The 22,467-nt window shown below is 35.7% G+C and overlaps 1 long non-coding RNA gene across 3 annotated transcripts; it reads left to right on the top strand.

Annotated features, from left to right (window-relative positions):
• Window positions 1-4,759: 4,759 nt before the first annotated feature.
• On the top strand, window positions 4,760-20,974 carry LOC125765729 (uncharacterized). 3 transcript variants are annotated; one of them, XR_007418618.1, is made up of 5 exons: window positions 4,760-5,441; window positions 7,539-7,728; window positions 10,843-11,529; window positions 13,837-14,334; window positions 20,942-20,974. It is a non-coding gene; the product is annotated as an uncharacterized LOC125765729 (long non-coding RNA). The 3 variants fall into 3 exon arrangements; XR_007418620.1 differs by lacking the exons at window positions 10,843-11,529; window positions 13,837-14,334; window positions 20,942-20,974 and adding exons at window positions 8,417-8,914; window positions 13,647-13,813; XR_007418619.1 differs by lacking the exons at window positions 13,837-14,334; window positions 20,942-20,974 and adding an exon at window positions 13,647-13,813.
• Window positions 20,975-22,467: the final 1,493 nt, after the last annotated feature.

Below are 22,467 nucleotides of genomic sequence, written 5' to 3' on the forward strand. Positions count from 1 at the left end.
GTAGCCACAGGTTGGTTTGGTCGAAACGTTGCAATAAAGCAATTGGAACATGTTAAAACAACATCAACACAAAACAAAAAAACGCTAGATTGTATTGAACAATTGAAGTAAAGAATGAGAACATAAAGTTAAAAGCGCAACAGTTGTAATGAAACAAACCGAAACATAGTGTGAAGTATGGACCGTTGTGCGTGATAGTGTTATGTGACAGTAGATAAACATAACAATGTACACGCAACAGTGCAATCGCAACGAAATGCACCATAAGACGAAGAAAAAACAACATAAATTCGCTACACTTTCAACAGTTGGTAAAAGTAATAGAAATGATCATTAAACAGTTGACTAAAGGACATGATAATGTGCAAACACAAGTGTGTGAAGTGAGATTGAAACACGGGTTCCCTCAAAAAGAAGAAAATGGCAGCAGATAAGCAGAGTTGAAGCAGCAAAGAAGCAGAAAAAAATCAATCCTTTGGAACATAATATATGTGTACGGTAATGTAAAAGCAAGTAAATCTTAATGACTAAAGTGAGAGCACGAATATGTGACGAAAGTGAGCGAGAGAGAGAGGGAGTGCGATAAGATGGGTATAAAATAAGAAAGATGCAGAGACGGCAGAGACACTACATAACTACAGAACAATAGTAATTGCCCGGATGTGTGAGGTCATCTCCCCGGTGCAAAAAAACCCCCGTTACATCAGATCACTCAAAACAAGTATTATCCTTATGATGAGCAAAAACCAATAAATAAACGAAAGAGAAAAAAAACGAAATGATAAAAAAAAACCCTGGAAAATAGTACTCAATTCAATGTGGTTTGAAATTTGTGGAAGAAAATCGCATGCACTTTACAGGGTTTTTCGAGCTGAAGTTGTAAATATTTTTGGGGTCGTTTTGAAGTTGTTCTTGAATGAAGTGAAGTTACACCTAGAATCATTTCTAATTTCCTGAACTATTAAAATTTAAAATCGATTCTGTTCAAAGGTTTTTCAATTCTTGCATTTGAAAAGGTTCTATTGCGGCGATCGAGAACCTTTTGAGTAAAAAAAAATCACCTGAATTGGAGATATCCACTGAAAAGCTTAGAAAAATTGGAAAGCATCGCGTTTCGTCCTGCAACAAGAAAAGAATCCCTAATTGGTTTTAACTTTACTACTTGAACTCAAAAACCCTGTCAGCAATTGTACACAGAACCGACTTCATCTTGCAAAAGCCCGATAAAAGAAGGAAACATTTCACTTCAACATGAAAATAATCCGGAAATGGTTGCAACTTTACCAACTTTATTCGAATACCCTGTACAAGGGGTGTTTTATACAGCAAAAACTGAAGACACTAAAGAAAGAACATCAACTCCAAGAACACCACAGTCCAATGGGTAAGCTTTATGATTTACACGTTGTTCCCTATTTACGAATTTACATGTTGATACTAATTAAACGTTCTTTTTTTCTATTTTAGGTCAAGTTGTCGCCTAACATGGGCTGATGCGGCCCGTTCAATACGCTTTACGTACGAATGAATCAACCTGTGCGGTTGATGGAGGAGTCCACGATATCTTATCCAGGCTATTACAACGGCAGTCGCGGTACCCGTCTATCCTCACTTTCATCTGCGGAACAGGTTAACGCGTTCGCGTTGGACGTAATCTTATCTACCCTCCCTGCGAGCTATGGTACACGATCCGAGGAATCGTAATGCGTTGCGTGAAATCGGGATCGGAAACCATTATCAGATATTAACAACGCCCGTCGTGCATTCTTATAGGTCTCACCCGACGTTATCGACGTTGGCGATGCGCAAACGAATCGGCCCCCAAACTGTGGACGACAGTGTGGTTGTGCGCGTCGCCAAGAGATGGTTGATACATTGGCTCGGAATGTGCTACTGGATGCAGAACAGGCCATCGCACTGTTCGAGGAGCTGACAAACAATGGTGAGACATCCACGCGCGAAATCCTGTCGGGCGTAGTGCACAAACTGTGCGAGGAAGAGCTTGGTCACGTACTGGAGATAGTGCGCTTCTTGCGCCGTTACTACCAATGCCGTACGGAGCATACAGAACATCGGGTGCAAACGCTGCTGGTGGGTGTAGAGGAACTGTTGCGCTATCTAGACGCACTGGTACCATGCATACCGAAGACGGGCTGTACGTTGCTGGTGTACAGCCTGGTGGATGAGATGTTTACCAGTGGAGCCGATTTTCTGGACCTCGAAGAGTCCCTCCAGCGGGTCGTGAATCTGAAGCATTCGCTCGAGTACGTGGTGCGTGATGTTGCGTCTGCTATCGCACAGTCTATGTCCGATGATGATCGGCATAATCTGGCCGCACTGTTTGACCAGATATCGAGCGAGCTGCTGAAGCGGTTGGTGGACGAATCGTACGCGGACTGCTCGGAAGGGTTGCTGCATGTGTGTGACTTTGTGGAACATTTGCCCTGTATCGATCATCAAATTATCGCCTGCCAGGTGCTGTACCGACGGATGAACATGGACACGGGTCGGCTACGTGTCGGTGCGACCGTACTTGCTCACCGGATCCGGAAGGTGATGCGCTACACGGACTTTGTCCGGGCCAAGCATGTCGGTGAGATGCGTAAACTGAAGCTAAAGCTCCCGGAAGGTGTGTACGCGATCACCTGGGGCTTCGTTAATATTGCCGGCGCACAGTTTATGGCACCGAAGGCAAAATCGGAGCGCATCGGTGAGCTGAAGTGCAAACCGGCCGGATGGATCGAGACGTGCAGCAAAGCGGCCAAACACGAGTTCCAGACGGATGATCGGGGCACGAGCTTTGCGATCAAGAACACACACACCGGTCTGTTTCTGACCGATGTGGATGGTGCGTTCTGTTACGTGGAGACAACTCCACCCGACCGGTGGACGGTGGAGGTTATCAAGCGGGGCGAAGATGTGTGGTACAAGATTACGAACCGACGGACGGGGAACTCTTTGGTGCCGGCCGGTGAAGTACGAGTAGGCATTGATGACCAGTGCGATGGCTTCAATTTGGTCGACTTCAATGAAAGATCGCTAGTGGTAGTGCAAAAGTTTGAGCTGCAGCGTAAAAAAGCAGCCTGTAACATGCAGTAGGAGACGGTATTAGGAGGTTGAGGAACTTTGGGATTAACTAGTTCAATAAGTTGCAGTTTTATAAGCTCTAAAAAACTTTATTCCATATTGTTTATATGTTTCTAGTGGCACCTAGTGATTGTAATAGTGATAGTTTTCCACGATTCCCGTAGCTTACATAAAGTCTGCAGAGAGTTGGAATAAAATGAAAAAAGTCCTGTACATTTATCGCAGTTCCTTCCATATTACTAAAACCAAGGCTACAGCCTTAGGAGATTTTCAAATTTGTAGAATTTTTTTTATTATTTTTTATTCTTTTTTTATTTAAAGTATTATTTGAGTGAAAAGAAACTTATTTGAACCAATTGGCATTAAAATTAATTAATTTAATTTTTTTTGCAAAATTTCCCAAAAAAACGTAAGGGGTATGCCTTATGAAATTCTCGAGTTAAATTTTTTTTCTGATTTTTTATTCTTTTTTTAATTTAAAGCATTATTTGAGTGAAAACAAACTTATTGAAACGAATTCGCATTAAAATATATCACATTTATAAATTTTGCTAAATTGCTCAAAAACAGGGTAAGGAACTTGGTTCCCTGAATAACTTCTGGCACAGACATCTGACGGTATGGCCGTCCAAGAAGAAAATGTAGCCATTGGTGCCATCTATCGACCACAAGTTAAAGATTGGCGATCCGTTGGATACCGACCGAGTTATAGGCAAAATTTGGTGCAAAAATGACCCTTAGTAAATTTTCTTTTTTTTGAATTTTTTGATTTTTTCATTATTTTTCACTCTTTTTTTATTTCAATCATTATTTGAGTGAAAAGAAACTCATTGCAACCAATTGGGATAAAAATAAAACAATTTTATTTTTTTTGCAAAATTTCTCAAAAAAAACGTAAGGGGTAAGCCTTATGAAATTTTCGAGTTGAAATTTTTTTGAAATTTTTTTTTCGATTTTTTATTCTATTTTTAGTTTAAAGCATTATTTGAGTGAAAAGAAACATATTGCAACAAATTCCCATTAAAATATATCACATTTTTCAATATTGCTAAATTGTTCAGAAACAGGGTAAGGAACTTGGTTCCCTGAATAACTTCTGGCACAGACATTTGAGGGCATGGCCGTTCAAGAAGAAAATGTAGCCATTGATGCCATTTATCGACCACAAGTTAAAGATTGGCGATCCGTTGGATACCGACCGAGTTATAGGCAAAATTTGGTGCAAAAATGACCCTTAGTAAATTTTCATTTTTTTGAATTTTTTGATTTTTTCATTATTTTTCACTCTTTTTTTTTATTTCAATCATTATTTGAGTGAAAAGAAACTCATTGCAACCAATTGGGATAAAAATAAAACAATTTTATTTTTTTTGCAAAATTTCTCAAAAAAACGTAAGGGGTAAGCCTTATGAAATTTTCGAGTTGAAATTTTTTTGAAATTTTTTTTTCGATTTTTTATTCTTTTTTTAGTTTAAAGCATTATTTGAGTGAAAAGAAACATATTGCAACAAATTCCCATTAAAATATATCACATTTTTCAATTTAGCTAAATTGTTCAAAAACAGGGTAAGGAACTTGGTTCCCTGAATAACTTCTGGCACAGACATCTGACGGTATGGCCGTCCAAGAAGAAAATGTAGCCATTGGTGCCATCTATCGACCACAGGTTAAAGATTGGCGATCCGTTGGATACCGACCGAGTTATAGGCAAAAGTTGGTGCCAAAATGAGAAAAATTTTACATTTTCTCAAACAGGGTAAGGAACTTGGTTCCTCGAATAACTTCTGGCACAGACATCTCAGGGCATGGCCGTCCAAGAAGAAAATGTAGCCATTGATGCCATCTATCGACCACAGGTTAAAGATTGGCGATCCGTTGGATACCGACCGAGTTATAGGCAAAATTTGGTGCAAAAATGACCCTTAGTAAATTTTCATTTTTTTGAATTTTTTGATTTTTTCATTATTTTTCACTCTTTTTTTTATTTCAATCATTATTTGAGTGAAATGAAACTCATTGCAACCAATTGGGATAAAAATAAAACAATTTTATTTTTTTTGCAAAATTTCTCAAAAAAAACGTAAGGGGTAAGCCTTATGAAATTTTCGAGTTGAAATTTTTTTGAAATTTTTTTTTCGATTTTTTATTCTTTTTTTAGTTTAAAGCATTATTTGAGTGAAAAGAAACATATTGCAACAAATTCCCATTAAAATATATCACATTTTTCAATATTGCTAAATTGTTCAGAAACAGGGTAAGGAGCTTGGATCCCTGAATAACTTCTGGCACAGACATCTGACGGTATGGCCGTCCAAGAAGAAAATGTAGCCATTGGTGCCATCTATCGACCACAAGTTAAAGATTGGCGATCCGTTGGATACCGACCGAGTTATAGGCAAAAGTTGGTGCCAAAATGAGAAAAATTTTACATTTTCTCAAACAGGGTAAGGAACTTGGTTCCCTGAATAACTTCTGGCACAGACATCTGACGGTATGGCTGTCCATAAAGAAAATGTAGCCATTGATGCCATCTATCGACCACAGGTTAAAGATTGGCGATCCGTTGGATACCGACCGAGTTATAGGCAAAATTTGGTGCAAAAATGACCCTTAGTAAATTTTCATTTTTTTGAATTTTTTGATTTTTTCATTATTTTTCACTCTTTTTTTATTTCAATCATTATTTGAGTGAAAAGAAACTCATTGCAACCAATTGGGATAAAAATAAAACAATTTTATTTTTTTTGCGAAATTTCTCAAAAAAAACGTAAGGGGTAAGCCTTATGAAATTTTCGAGTTGAAATTTTTTTGAAATTTTTTTTTCGATTTTTTATTCTTTTTTTAGTTTAAAGCATTATTTGAGTGAAAAGAAACATATTGCAACAAATTCCCATTAAAATATATAACATTTTTCAATATTGCTAAATTGTTCAAAAACAGGGTAAGGAACTTGGTTCCCTGAATATCTTCTGGCACAGACAACTGACGGTATGGCCGTCCAAGAAGAAAATGTAGCCATTGGTGCCATCTATCGACCACAAGTTAAAGATTGGCGATCCGTTGGATACCGACCGAGTTATAGGCAAAAGTTGGTGCCAAAATGAGAAAAATTTTACATTTTCTCAAACAGGGTAAGGAACTTGGTTCCTCGAATAACTTCTGGCACAGACATCTGAGGGCATGGCCGTCCATAAAGAAAATGTAGCCATTGGTGCCATCTATCGACCATTATAGGCCAGACGTGCCATTATACGCAAAAGTTGGTGCCAAAATGAGAAAAATTTTACATTTTCTCAAACAGGGTAAGGAACTTGGTTCCTCGAATAACTTCTGGCACAGACATCTGACGGTATGGCCGTCCAAGAAGAAAATGTAGCCATTGGTGCCATCTATCGACCACAAGTTAAAGATTGGCGATCCGTTGGATACCGACCGAGTTATAGGCAAAAGTTGGTGCCAAAATGAGAAAATTTTTACATTTTCTCAAACAGGGTAAGGAACTTGGTTCCTCGAATAACTTCTGGCACAGACATCTGAGGGCATGGCCGTCCAAGAAGAAAATGTAGCCATTGATGCCATCTATCGACCACAGGTTAAAGATTGGCAATCCGTTGGATACCGACCGAGTTATAGGCAAAATTTGGTGCAAAAATGACCCTTAGTAAATTTTCATTTTTTTGAATTTTTTGATTTTTTCATTATTTTTCACTCTTTTTTTTATTTCAATCATTGTTTGAGTGAAAAGAAACTCATTGCAACCAATTGGGATAAAAATAAAACAATTTTATTTTTTTTGCAAAATTTCTCAAAAAAAACGTAAGGGGTAAGCCTTATGAAATTTTCGAGTTGAAATTTTTTTGAAATTTTTTTTTCGATTTTTTATTCTTTTTTTAGTTTAAAGCATTATTTGAGTGAAAAGAAACATATTGCAACAAATTCCCATTAAAATATATAACATTTTTCAATATTGCTAAATTGTTCAAAAACAGGGTAAGGAACTTGGTTCCCTGAATATCTTCTGGCACAGACAACTGACGGTATGGCCGTCCAAGATGAAAATGTAGCCATTGGTGCCATCTATCGACCACAAGTTAAAGATTGGCGATCCGTTGAATACCGACCGAGTTATAGGCAAAAGTTGGTGCCAAAATGAGAAAAATTTTACATTTTCTCAAACAGGGTAAGGAACTTGGTTCCTCGAATAACTTCTGGCACAGACATCTGAGGGCATGGCCGTCCATAAAGAAAATGTAGCCATTGGTGCCATCTATCGACCATTATAGGCCAGACGTGCCATTATAGGCAAAAGTTGGTGCCAAAATGAGAAAAATTTTACATTTTCTCAAACAGGGTAAGGAACTTGGTTCCTCGAATAACTTCTGGCACAGACATCTGACGGTATGGCCGTCCAAGAAGAAAATGTAGCCATTGATGCCATCTATCGACCACAGGTTAAAGATTGGCGATCCGTTGGATACCGACCGAGTTATAGGCAAAAGTTGGTGCCAAAATGAGAAAAATTTTACATTTTCTCAAACAGGGTAAGGAACTTGGTTCCTCGAATAACTTCTGGCACAGACATCTCAGGGCATGGCCGTCCAAGAAGAAAATGTAGCCATTGATGCCATCTATCGACCACAGGTTAAAGATTGGTGATCCGTTGGATACCGACCGAGTTATAGGCAAAATTTGGTGCAAAAATGACCCTTAGTAAATTTTCATTTTTTTGAATTTTTTGATTTTTTCATTATTTTTCACTCTTTTTTTTATTTCAATCATTGTTTGAGTGAAAAGAAACTCATTGCAACCAATTGGGATAAAAATAAAACAATTTTATTTTTTTTGCAAAATTTCTCAAAAAAAACGTAAGGGGTAAGCCTTATGAAATTTTCGAGTTGAAATTTTTTTGAAATTTTTTTTTCGATTTTTTATTCTTTTTTTAGTTTAAAGCATTATTTGAGTGAAAAGAAACATATTGCAACAAATTCCCATTAAAATATATAACATTTTTCAATATTGCTAAATTGTTCAAAAACAGGGTAAGGAACTTGGTTCCCTGAATAACTTCTGGCACAGACATTTGAGGGCATGGCCGTTCAAGAAGAAAATGTAGCCATTGATGAATTCTATCGACCACAAGTTAAAGATTGGCGATCCGTTGGATACCGACCGAGTTATAGGCAAAAGTTGGTGCCAAAATGAGAAAAATTTTACATTTTCTCAAACAGGGTAAGGAACTTGGTTCCTCGAATAACTTCTGGCACAGACATTTGAGGGCATGGCCGTTCAAGAAGAAAATGTAGCCATTGATGCCATTTATCGACCACAGGTTAAAGATTGGCGATCCGTTGGATACCGACCGAGTTATAGGCAAAATTTGGTGCAAAAATGACCCTTAGTAAATTTTCATTTTTTTGAATTTTTTTGATTTTTTCATTATTTTTCACTCTTTTTTTATTTCAATCATTATTTGAGTGAAAAGAAACTCATTGCAACCAATTGGGATAAAAATAAAACAATTTTATTTTTTTTGCAAAATTTCTCAAAAAAAACGTAAGGGGTAAGCCTTATGAAATTTTCGAGTTGAAATTTTTTTGAAATTTTTTTTTCGATTTTTTATTCTTTTTTTAGTTTAAAGCATTATTTGAGTGAAAAGAAACATATTGCAACAAATTCCCATTAAAATATATCACATTTTTCAATATTGCTAAATTGTTCAAAAACAGGGTAAGGAACTTGGTTCCCTGAATATCTTCTGGCACAGACAACTGACGGTATGGCCGTCCAAGAAGAAAATGTAGCCATTGGTGCCATCTATCGACCACAAGTTAAAGATTGGCGATCCGTTGGATACCGACCGAGTTATAGGCAAAAGTTGGTGCCAAAATGAGAAAAATTTTACATTTTCTCAAACAGGGTAAGGAACTTGGTTCCTCGAATAACTTCTGGCACAGACATCTGAGGGCATGGCCGTCCATAAAGAAAATGTAGCCATTGGTGCCATCTATCGACCATTATAGGCCAGACGTGCCATTATAGGCAAAAGTTGGTGCCAATATGAGAAAAATTTTACATTTTCTCAAACAGGGTAAGGAACTTGGTTCCTCGAATAACTTCTGGCACAGACATCTGACGGTATGGCCGTCCAAGAAGAAAATGTAGCCATTGGTGCCATCTATCGACCACAAGTTAAAGATTGGCGATCCGTTGGATACCGACCGAGTTATAGGCAAAAGTTGGTGCCAAAATGAGAAAAATTTTACATTTTCTCAAACAGGGTAAGGAACTTGGTTCCTCGAATAACTTCTGGCACAGACATCTGAGGGCATGGCCGTCCATAAAGAAAATGTAGCCATTGATGCCATCTATCGACCACAGGTTAAAGTTTGGCGATCCGTTGGATACCGACCGAGTTATAGGCAAAATTTGGTGCAAAAATGACCCTTAGTAAATTTTCATTTTTTTGAATTTTTTGATTTTTTCATTATTTTTCACTCTTTTTTTTATTTCAATCATTGTTTGAGTGAAAAGAAACTCATTGCAACCAATTGGGATAAAAATAAAACAATTTTATTTTTTTTGCAAAATTTCTCAAAAAAAACGTAAGGGGTAAGCCTTATGAAATTTTCGAGTTAAAATTTTTTTTGAAATTTTTTTTTCGATTTTTTATTCTTTTTTTAGTTTAAAGCATTATTTGAGTGAAAAGAAACATATTGCAACAAATTCCCATTAAAATATATCACATTTTTCAATTTAGCTAAATTGTTCAAAAACAGGGTAAGGAACTTGGTTCCCTGAATAACTTCTGGCACAGACATCTGACGGTATGGCCGTCCAAGAAGAAAATGTAGCCATTGGTGCCATCTATCGACCACAGGTTAAAGATTGGCGATCCGTTGGATACCGACCGAGTTATAGGCAAAAGTTGGTGCCAAAATGAGAAAAATTTTACATTTTCTCAAACAGGGTAAGGAACTTGGTTCCTCGAATAACTTCTGGCACAGACATCTCAGGGCATGGCCGTCCAAGAAGAAAATGTAGCCATTGATGCCATCTATCGACCACAGGTTAAAGATTGGCGATCCGTTGGATATCGACCGAGTTATAGGCAAAATTTGGTGCAAAAATGACCCTTAGTAAATTTTCATTTTTTTGAATTTTTTGATTTTTTCATTATTTTTCACTCTTTTTTTTATTTCAATCATTATTTGAGTGAAATGAAACTCATTGCAACCAATTGGGATAAAAATAAAACAATTTTATTTTTTTTGCAAAATTTCTCAAAAAAAACGTAAGGGGTAAGCCTTATGAAATTTTCGAGTTGAAATTTTTTTGAAATTTTTTTTTCGATTTTTTATTCTTTTTTTAGTTTAAAGCATTATTTGAGTGAAAAGAAACATATTGCAACAAATTCCCATTAAAATATATCACATTTTTCAATATTGCTAAATTGTTCAGAAACAGGGTAAGGAGCTTGGATCCCTGAATAACTTCTGGCACAGACATCTGACGGTATGGCCGTCCAAGAAGAAAATGTAGCCATTGGTGCCATCTATCGACCACAAGTTAAAGATTGGCGATCCGTTGGATACCGACCGAGTTATAGGCAAAAGTTGGTGCCAAAATGAGAAAAATTTTACATTTTCTCAAACAGGGTAAGGAACTTGGTTCCCTGAATAACTTCTGGCACAGACATCTGACGGTATGGCTGTCCATAAAGAAAATGTAGCCATTGATGCCATCTATCGACCACAGGTTAAAGATTGGCGATCCGTTGGATACCGACCGAGTTATAGGCAAAATTTGGTGCAAAAATGACCCTTAGTAAATTTTCATTTTTTTGAATTTTTTGATTTTTTCATTATTTTTCACTCTTTTTTTATTTCAATCATTATTTGAGTGAAAAGAAACTCATTGCAACCAATTGGGATAAAAATAAAACAATTTAATTTTTTTTGCAAAATTTCCCAAAAAAATCGTAAGGGGTAAGCCTTATGAAATTTTCGAGTTGAAATTTTTTTGAAATTTTTTTTTCGATTTTTTATTCTTTTTTTAGTTTAAAGCATTATTTGAGTGAAAAGAAACATATTGCAACAAATTCCCATTAAAATATATAACATTTTTCAATATTGCTAAATTGTTCAAAAACAGGGTAAGGAACTTGGTTCCCTGAATAACTTCTGGCACAGACATTTGAGGGCATGGCCGTTCAAGAAGAAAATGTAGCCATTGATGAATTCTATCGACCACAAGTTAAAGATTGGCGATCCGTTGGATACCGACCGAGTTATAGGCAAAAGTTGGTGCCAAAATGAGAAAAATTTTACATTTTCTCAAACAGGATAAGGAACTTGGTTCCTCGAATAACTTCTGGCACAGACATCTGAGGGCATGGCCGTCCAAGAAGAAAATGTAGCCATTGATGCCATCTATCGACCACAGGTTAAAGATTGGCGATCCGTTGGATACCGACCGAGTTATAGGCAAAAGTTGGTGCCAAAATGAGAAAAATTTTACATTTTCTCAAACAGGGTAAGGAACTTGGTTCCTCGAATAACTTCTGGCACAGACATTTGAGGGCATGGCCGTTCAAGAAGAAAATGTAGCCATTGATGCCATTTATCGACCACAAGTTAAAGATTGGCGATCCGTTGGATACCGACCGAGTTATAGGCAAAATTTGGTGCAAAAATGACCCTTAGTAAATTTTCATTTTTTTGAATTTTTTTGATTTTTTCATTATTTTTCACTCTTTTTTTATTTCAATCATTATTTGAGTGAAAAGAAACTCATTGCAACCAATTGGGATAAAAATAAAACAATTTTATTTTTTTTGCAAAATTTCTCAAAAAAAACGTAAGGGGTAAGCCTTATGAAATTTTCGAGTTGAAATTTTTTTGAAATTTTTTTTTCGATTTTTTATTCTTTTTTTAGTTTAAAGCATTATTTGAGTGAAAAGAAACATATTGCAACAAATTCCCATTAAAATATATAACATTTTTCAATATTGCTAAATTGTTCAAAAACAGGGTAAGGAACTTGGTTCCCTGAATATCTTCTGGCACAGACAACTGACGGTATGGCCGTCCAAGAAGAAAATGTAGCCATTGGTGCCATCTATCGACCACAAGTTAAAGATTGGCGATCCGTTGGATACCGACCGAGTTATAGGCAAAAGTTGGTGCCAAAATGAGAAAAATTTTACATTTTCTCAAACAGGGTAAGGAACTTGGTTCCTCGAATAACTTCTGGCACAGACATCTGAGGGCATGGCCGTCCATAAAGAAAATGTAGCCATTGGTGCCATCTATCGACCATTATAGGCCAGACGTGCCATTATACGCAAAAGTTGGTGCCAAAATGAGAAAAATTTTACATTTTCTCAAACAGGGTAAGGAACTTGGTTCCTCGAATAACTTCTGGCACAGACATCTGACGGTATGGCCGTCCAAGAAGAAAATGTAGCCATTGGTGCCATCTATCGACCACAAGTTAAAGATTGGCGATCCGTTGGATACCGACCGAGTTATAGGCAAAAGTTGGTGCCAAAATGAGAAAATTTTTACATTTTCTCAAACAGGGTAAGGAACTTGGTTCCTCGAATAACTTCTGGCACAGACATCTGAGGGCATGGCCGTCCATAAAGAAAATGTAGCCATTGATGCCATCTATCGACCACAGGTTAAAGTTTGGCGATTCGTTGGATACCGACCGAGTTATAGGCAAAATTTGGTGCAAAAATGACCCTTAGTAAATTTTCATTTTTTTGAATTTTTTGATTTTTTCATTATTTTTCACTCTTTTTTTTATTTCAATCATTGTTTGAGTGAAAAGAAACTCATTGCAACCAATTGGGATAAAAATAAAACAATTTTATTTTTTTTGCAAAATTTCTCAAAAAAAACGTAAGGGGTAAGCCTTATGAAATTTTCGAGTTGAAATTTTTTTGAAATTTTTTTTTCGATTTTTTATTCTTTTTTTAGTTTAAAGCATTATTTGAGTGAAAAGAAACATATTGCAACAAATTCCCATTAAAATATATCACATTTTTCAATTTAGCTAAATTGTTCAAAAACAGGGTAAGGAACTTGGTTCCCTGAATAACTTCTGGCACAGACATCTGACGGTATGGCCGTCCAAGAAGAAAATGTAGCCAATGGTGCCATCTATTGACCACAAGTTAAAGATTGGCGATCCGTTGGATACCGACCGAGTTATAGGCAAAAGTTGGTGCCAAAATGAGAAAAATTTTACATTTTCTCAAACAGGGTAAGGAACTTGGTTCCTCGAATAACTTCTGGCACAGACAACTGACGGTATGGCCGTCCATAAAGAAAATGTAGCCATTGGTGCCATCTATCGACCACAAGTTAAAGATTGGCGATCCGTTGGATACCGACCGAGTTATAGGCAAAAGTTGGTGCCAAAATGAGAAAAATTTTACATTTTCTCAAACAGGGTAAGGAACTTGGTTCCTCGAATAACTTCTGGCACAGACATCTGAGGGCATGGCCGTCCATAAAGAAAATGTAGCCATTGGTGCCATCTATCGACCACAGGTTAAAGATTGGCGATCCGTTGGATACCGACCGAGTTATAGGCAAAAGTTGGTGCAAAAATGAGAAAAATTTTACATTTTCTCAAACAGGGTAAGGAACTTGGTTCCTCGAATAACTTCTGGCACAGACATCTGAGGGCATGGCCGTCCATAAAGAAAATGTAGCCATTGATGCCATCTATCGACCACAGGTTAAAGTTTGGCGATCCGTTGGATACCGACCGAGTTATAGGCAAAATTTGGTGCAAAAATGACCCTTAGTAAATTTTCATTTTTTTGAATTTTTTGATTTTTTCATTATTTTTCACTCTTTTTTTTATTTCAATCATTGTTTGAGTGAAAAGAAACTCATTGCAACCAATTGGGATAAAAATAAAACAATTTTATTTTTTTTGCAAAATTTCTCAAAAAAAACGTAAGGGGTAAGCCTTATGAAATTTTCGAGTTGAAATTTTTTTGAAATTTTTTTTTCGATTTTTTATTCTTTTTTTAGTTTAAAGCATTATTTGAGTGAAAAGAAACATATTGCAACAAATTCCCATTAAAATATATCACATTTTTCAATTTAGCTAAATTGTTCAAAAACAGGGTAAGGAACTTGGTTCCCTGAATAACTTCTGGCACAGACATCTGACGGTATGGCCGTCCAAGAAGAAAATGTAGCCATTGGTGCCATCTATCGACCACAGGTTAAAGATTGGCGATCCGTTGGATACCGACCGAGTTATAGGCAAAAGTTGGTGCCAAAATGAGAAAAATTTTACATTTTCTCAAACAGGGTAAGGAACTTGGTTCCTCGAATAACTTCTGGCACAGACATCTCAGGGCATGGCCGTCCAAGAAGAAAATGTAGCCATTGATGCCATCTATCGACCACAGGTTAAAGATTGGCGATCCGTTGGATACCGACCGAGTTATAGGCAAAATTTGGTGCAAAAATGACCCTTAGTAAATTTTCATTTTTTTGAATTTTTTGATTTTTTCATTATTTTTCACTCTTTTTTTTATTTCAATCATTATTTGAGTGAAATGAAACTCATTGCAACCAATTGGGATAAAAATAAAACAATTTTATTTTTTTTGCGAAATTTCTCAAAAAAAACGTAAGGGGTAAGCCTTATGAAATTTTCGAGTTGAAATTTTTTTGAAATTTTTTTTTCGATTTTTTATTCTTTTTTTAGTTTAAAGCATTATTTGAGTGAAAAGAAACATATTGCAACAAATTCCCATTAAAATATATCACATTTTTCAATTTAGCTAAATTGTTCAGAAACAGGGTAAGGAACTTGGTTCCCTGAATAACTTCTGGCACAGACATTTGAGGGCATGGCCGTTCAAGAAGAAAATGTAGCCATTGATGAATTCTATCGACCACAAGTTAAAGATTGGCGATCCGTTGGATACCGACCGAGTTATAGGCAAAAGTTGGTGCCAAAATGAGAAAAATTTTACATTTTCTCAAACAGGATAAGGAACTTGGTTCCTCGAATAACTTCTGGCACAGACATCTGAGGGCATGGCCGTCCAAGAAGAAAATGTAGCCATTGATGCCATCTATCGACCACAGGTTAAAGATTGGCGATCCGTTGGATACCGACCGAGTTATAGGCAAAAGTTGGTGCCAAAATGAGAAAAATTTTACATTTTCTCAAACAGGGTAAGGAACTTGGTTCCTCGAATAACTTCTGGCACAGACATCTGAGGGCATGGCCGTCCAAGAAGAAAATGTAGCCATTGATGCCATCTATCGACCACAGGTTAAAGATTGGTGATCCGTTGGATACCGACCGAGTTATAGGCAAAATTTGGTGCAAAAATGACCCTTAGTAAATTTTCATTTTTTTGAATTTTTTGATTTTTTCATTATTTTTCACTCTTTTTTTATTTCAATCATTATTTGAGTGAAAAGAAACTCATTGCAACCAATTGGGATAAAAATAAAACAATTTTATTTTTTTTGCAAAATTTCTCAAAAAAAACGTAAGGGGTAAGCCTTATGAAATTTTCGAGTTGAAATTTTTTTGAATTTTTTTTTCGATTTTTTATTCTTTTTTTAGTTTAAAGCATTATTTGAGTGAAAAGAAACATATTGCAACAAATTCCCATTAAAATATATAACATTTTTCAATATTGCTAAATTGTTCAAAAACAGGGTAAGGAACTTGGTTCCCTGAATATGTTCTGGCACAGACAACTGACGGTATGGCCGTCCAAGAAGAAAATGTAGCCATTGGTGCCATCTATCGACCACAAGTTAAAGATTGGCGATCCGTTGGATACCGACCGAGTTATAGGCAAAAGTTGGTGCCAAAATGAGAAAAATTTTACATTTTCTCAAACAGGGTAAGGAACTTGGTTCCTCGAATAACTTCTGGCACAGACATCTGAGGGCATGGCCGTCCATAAAGAAAATGTAGCCATTGGTGCCATCTATCGACCACAGGTTAAAGATTGGCGATCCGTTGGATACCGACCGAGTTATAGGCAAAATTTGGTGCAAAAATGACCCTTAGTAAATTTTCATTTTTTTGAATTTTTTGATTTTTTCATTATTTTTCACTCTTTTTTTTATTTCAATCATTATTTGAGTGAAAAGAAACTCATTGCAACCAATTGGGATAAAAATAAAACAATTTTATTTTTTTTGCAAAATTTCTCAAAAAAAACGTAAGGGGTAAGCCTTATGAAATTTTCGAGTTGAAATTTTTTTGAAATTTTTTTTTCGATTTTTTATTCTTTTTTTAGTTTAAAGCATTATTTGAGTGAAAAGAAACATATTGCAACAAATTCCCATTAAAATATATCACATTTTTCAATTTAGCTAAATTGTTCAAAAACAGGGTAAGGAACTTGGTTCCCTGAATAACTTCTGGCACAGACATCTGACGGTATGGCCGTCCAAGAAGAAAATGTAGCCAATGGTGCCATCTATCGACCACAAGTTAAAGATTGGCGATCCGTTGGATACCGACCGAGTTATAGGCAAAAGTTGGTGCCAAAATGAGAAAAATTTTACATTTTCTCAAACAGGGTAAGTAACTTGGTTCCTCGAATAACTTCTGGCACAGACATCTGACGGTATGGCCGTCCAAGAAGAAAATGTAGCCATTGGTGCCATCTATCGACCACAAGTTAAAGATTGGCGATCCGTTGGATACCGACCGAGTTATAGGCAAAAGTTGGTGCCAAAATGAGAAAAATTTTACATTTTCTCAAACAGGGTAAGGAACTTGGTTCCTCGAATAACTTCTGGCACAGACATCTGAGGGCATGGCCGTCCATAAAGAAAATGTAGCCATTGGTGCCATCTATCGACCACAGGTTAAAGATTGGCGATCCGTTGGATACCGACCGAGTTATAGGCAAAATTTGGTGCAAAAATGACCCTTAGTAAATTTTCATTTTTTTGAATTTTTTGAGTTTTTCATTATTTTTCACTCTTTTTTTTATTTCAATCATTATTTGAGTGAAAAGAAACTCATTGCAACCAACTGGGATAAAAATAAAACAATTTTATTTTTTTTGCAAAATTTCTCAAAAAAAACGTAAGGGGTAAGCCTTATGAAATTTTCGAGTTGAAATTTTTTTAAAATTTTTTTTTCGATTTTTTATTTTTTTTTAGTTTAAAGCATTATTTGAGTGAAAAGAAACTCATTGCAACCAATTGGGGTAAAGATAAAACAATTTTATTTTTTTTGCAAAATTTCTCAAAAAAAACGTAAGGGGTAAGCCTTATGAAATTTTCGAGTTGAAATTTTTTTGAATTTTTTTTTCGATTTTTTATTCTTTTTTTAGTTTAAAGCATTATTTGAGTGAAAAGAAACATATTGCAACAAATTCCCATTAAAATATATCACATTTTTCAATATTGCTAAATTGTTCAGAAACAGGGTAAGGAACTTGGTTCCCTGAATAACTTCTGGCACAGACAACTGACGGTATGGCCGTCCAAGAAGAAAATGTAGCCATTGGTGCTATCTATCGACCACAAGTTAAAGATTGGCGATCCGTTGGATACCGACCGAGTTATAGGCAAAAGTTGGTGCAAAAATGAGAAAAATTTTACATTTTATCAAACAGTGTAAGGAACTTGGTTCCCTGAATAACTTCTGGCACAGACATCTGACGGTATGGCCGTTCAAGAAGAAAATGTAGCCATTGGTGTCATCTCTCGACCACAAGTTAAAGATTGGCGATCCGTTGGATACCGACCGAGTTATAGGCAAAATTTGGTGCAAAAATGACCCTTAGTAAATTTTCATTTTTTTGAATTTTTTTATTTTTTCATTATTTTTCACTCTTTTTTTTATTTCAATCATTATTTGAGTGAAAAGAAACTCATTGCAACCAATTGGGATAAAAATAAAACAATTTTATTTTTTTTGCAAAATTTCTCAAAAAAAACGTAAGGGGTAAGCCTTATGAAATTTTCGAGTTGAAATTTTTTTGAAATTTTTTTTTCGATTTTTTATTCTTTTTTTAGTTTAAAGCATTATTTGAGTGAAAAGAAACTCATTGCAACCAATTGGGATAAAAATAAAACAATTTTATTTTTTTTGCGAAATTTCTCAAAAAAAACGTAAGGGGTAAGCCTTATGAAATTTTCGAGTTGAAATTTTTTTTGAAATTTTTTTTTCGATTTTTTATTCTTTTTTTAGTTTAAAGCATTATTTGAGTGAAAAGAAACATATTGCAACAAATTCCCATTAAAATATATCACATTTTTCAATTTAGCTAAATTATTCAAAAACAGGGTAAGGAACTTGGTTCCCTGAATAACTTATGGCACAGACATCTGACGGTATGGCCGTCCAAGAAGAAAATGTAGCCATTGGTGCCATTTATCGACCACAGGTTAAAGATTGGCGATCCGTTGGATACCGACCGAGTTATAGGCAAAAGTTGGTGCCAAAATGAGAAAAATTTTACATTTTCTCAAACAGGGTAAGGAACTTGGTTCCTCGAATAACTTCTGGCACAGACATCTGAGGGCATGGCCGTCCAAGAAGAAAATGTAGCCATTGATGCCATCTATCGACCACAGGTTAAAGATTGGCGATCCGTTGGATACCGACCAAGTTATAGGCAAAATTTGGTGCAAAAATGACCCTTAGTAAATTTTCATTTTTTTGAATTTTTTGATTTTTTCATTATTTTTCACTCTTTTTTTTATTTCAATCATTATTTGAGTGAAAAGAAACTCATTGCAACCAAGTGGGATTAAAATAAAACAATTTTTTTTTTTGCAAAATTTCTCAAAAAAAACGTAAGGGGTAAGCCTTATGAAATTTTCGAGTTGAAATTTTTTTGAAATTTTTTTTTCGATTTTTTATTCTTTTTTTAGTTTAAAGCATTATTTGAGAGAAAAGAAACATATTGCAACAAATTCCCATTAAAATATATCACATTTTTCAATTTAGCTAAATTGTTCAAAAACAGGGTAAGGAACTTGGTTCCCTGAATAACTTCTGGCACAGACATCTGACGGTATGGCCGTCCAAGAAGAAAATGTAGCCAATGGTGCCATCTATCGACCACAAGTTAAAGATTGGCGATCCGTTGGATACCGACCGAGTTATAGGCAAAAGTTGGTGCCAAAATGAGAAAAATTTTACATTTTCTCAAACAGGGTAAGGAACTTGGTTCCTCGAATAACTTCTGGCACAGACAACTGACGGTATGGCCGTCCAAGAAGAAAATGTAGCCATTGGTGCCATCTATCGACCACAAGTTAAAGATTGGCGATCCGTTGGATACCGACCGAGTTATAGGCAAAAGTTGGTGCCAAAATGAGAAAAATTTTACATTTTCTCAAACAGGGTAAGGAACTTGGTTCCTCGAATAACTTCTGGCACAGACATCTGAGGGCATGGCCGTCCATAAAGAAAATGTAGCCATTGGTGCCATCTATCGACCACAGGTTAAAGATTGGCGATCCGTTGGATACCGACCGAGTTATAGGCAAAATTTGGTGCAAAAATGACCCTTAGTAAATTTTCATTTTTTTGAATTTTTTTATTTTTTCATTATTTTTCACTCTTTTTTTTATTTCAATCATTATTTGAGTGAAAAGAAACTCATTGCAACCAATTGGGATAAAGATAAAACAATTTTATTTTTTTTGCAAAATTTCTCAAAAAAAACGTAAGGGGTAAGCCTTATGAAATTTTCGAGTTGAAATTTTTTTGAATTTTTTTTTCGATTTTTTATTCTTTTTTTAGTTTAAAGCATTATTTGAGTGAAAAGAAACATATTGCAACAAATTCCCATTAAAATATATCACATTTTTCAATATTGCTAAATTGTTCAGAAACAGGGTAAGGAACTTGGTTCCCTGAATAACTTCTGGCACAGACAACTGACGGTATGGCCGTCCAAGAAGAAAATGTAGCCATTGGTGCTATCTATCGACCACAAGTTAAAGATTGGCGATCCGTTGGATACCGACCGAGTTATAGGCAAAAGTTGGTGCAAAAATGAGAAAAATTTTACATTTTATCAAACAGGGTAAGGAACTTGGTTCCCTGAATAACTTCTGGCACAGACATCTGACGGTATGGCCGTTCAAGAAGAAAATGTAGCCATTGGTGTCATCTCTCGACCACAAGTTAAAGATTGGCGATCCGTTGGATACCGACCGAGTTATAGGCAAAATTTGGTGCAAAAATGACCCTTAGTAAATTTTCATTTTTTTGAATTTTTTGATTTTTTCATTATTTTTCACTCTTTTTTTTATTTCAATCATTATTTGAGTGAAAAGAAACTCATTGCAACCAATTGGGATAAAAATAAAACAATTTTATTTTTTTTGCAAAATTTCTCAAAAAAAACGTAAGGGGTAAGCCTTATGAAATTTTCGAGTTGAAATTTTTTTTGAAATTTTTTTTTCGATTTTTTATTCTTTTTTTAGTTTAAAGCATTATTTGAGTGAAAAGAAACATATTGCAACAAATTCCCATTAAAATATATCACATTTTTCAATTTAGCTAAATTATTCAAAAACAGGGTAAGGAACTTGGTTCCCTGAATAACTTATGGCACAGACATCTGACGGTATGGCCGTCCAAGAAGAAAATGTAGCCATTGGTGCCATTTATCGACCACAGGTTAAAGATTGGCGATCCGTTGGATACCGACCGAGTTATAGGCAAAAGTTGGTGCCAAAATGAGAAAAATTTTACATTTTCTCAAACAGGGTAAGGAACTTGGTTCCTCGAATAACTTCTGGCACAGACATCTGAGGGCATGGCCGTCCAAGAAGAAAATGTAGCCATTGATGCCATCTATCGACCACAGGTTAAAGATTGGCGATTCGTTGGATACCGACCAAGTTATAGGCAAAATTTGGTGCAAAAATGACCCTTAGTAAATTTTCATTTTTTTGAATTTTTTGATTTTTTCATTATTTTTCACTCTTTTTTTTATTTCAATCATTATTTGAGTGAAAAGAAACTCATTGCAACCAATTGGGATAAAAATAAAACAATTTTATTTTTTTTGCAAAATTTCTCAAAAAAAACGTAAGGGGTAAGCCTTATGAAATTTTCGAGTTGAAATTTTTTTGAAATTTTTTTTTCGATTTTTTATTCTTTTTTTAGTTTAAAGCATTATTTGAGAGAAAAGAAACATATTGCAACAAATTCCCATTAAAACATATCACATTTATAATTTTTTTTAAATTTCCCAAAAAAAAGGTAAGGTTATGTATTGGCCTTAGGAAATTGTCAAATGGGAGCGCATCGCACAATCGCTCCTGTGTGTAGCGCTCCGTACGGAGCTACCTCTTTTTCGCGTGGGTTGTGCGGGACCGCGCACAATAAGATGAGCGGAGCGGTTGAGGTACCTCTTTCGCTCTTGACCCAACACTAGCTATGGGAAAATGAGTTCCACATCAATTGTTACTTGAAAAGAAACCTGCTTTTCGTTTCAGTGTTTTCCCCTGGCCAAAGCAAGTTAACATAAGGTGTGATGAACAAAATGACTGTTGAAGCTCACATATTTTACACGTGACAGAAATAGAGAGTTTTCGGGCGAAGTAATTCGAATCCGGACCAAAAATTGTTTCAAGAAAAATGTCATCGTATTCATCAATCGCATCGTTACTATGGCTTTCGGTGTGATGCTACTACCACTGCTACTGCGACTGTTCCACCAAGGTGTTTATAGCACGGCAACGCCGAATCGAAGCAATCAATCTCAGCAATCGGAGCAATGGATTGTTGTTTGTTTTTTCTTCTCTTGTTGTATGTGTCTGTGTCCTTCCTCTCCGGTTACGGGGATGTTTAGTCACACTTTTTGTTTCCTCTTCACTTATTGCACTTTTGTTGGTGTGGGATGGATGGGAGAGGAGTGCACACCGTTCGGTGCAAATGTTAATCAAAGTTTGATAAAGAATTTGATCGTTTAATTCTATCGTTCTGCGTCATTTAACACGGGGTTTTCAATAAAAGTTTTGTGTGTCTTTTTTTCATTTTCGTACATTCGTCTTCCAAAGGTTAGGAAGAGGGAATAGAGAAAGGGATTGTTTGGTTTGTGTGGGTGTGTTATTTTCGATTGGATTAACAGTTTGGGTTTTAATTGAAGATTGAGTATTTTGTTGTAATGCTGCTTATTAAAACAAAATGTTCTTTTTTTGTTGGTAAATAATATTTTATTTCTATAGACCAAACCTTTCGAATAAAAATAAAAAAGGAGGGACAGCTTCCCTTGTTGATTGGTCTCAAAACAAGTTTTTTCCCTCTCTTGTTGGCGTAGAAGAATTTTTTAATTTTTCTGCCTGATCGGGGACAAATTAGTTTCGCTATTGATTTTGTGTGTGAGTG

The sequence above is a fragment of the Anopheles funestus genome, chromosome 2RL (genome assembly GCF_943734845.2).
Source record: "Anopheles funestus chromosome 2RL, idAnoFuneDA-416_04, whole genome shotgun sequence".
NCBI lineage: Eukaryota > Metazoa > Arthropoda > Insecta > Diptera > Culicidae > Anopheles > Anopheles funestus.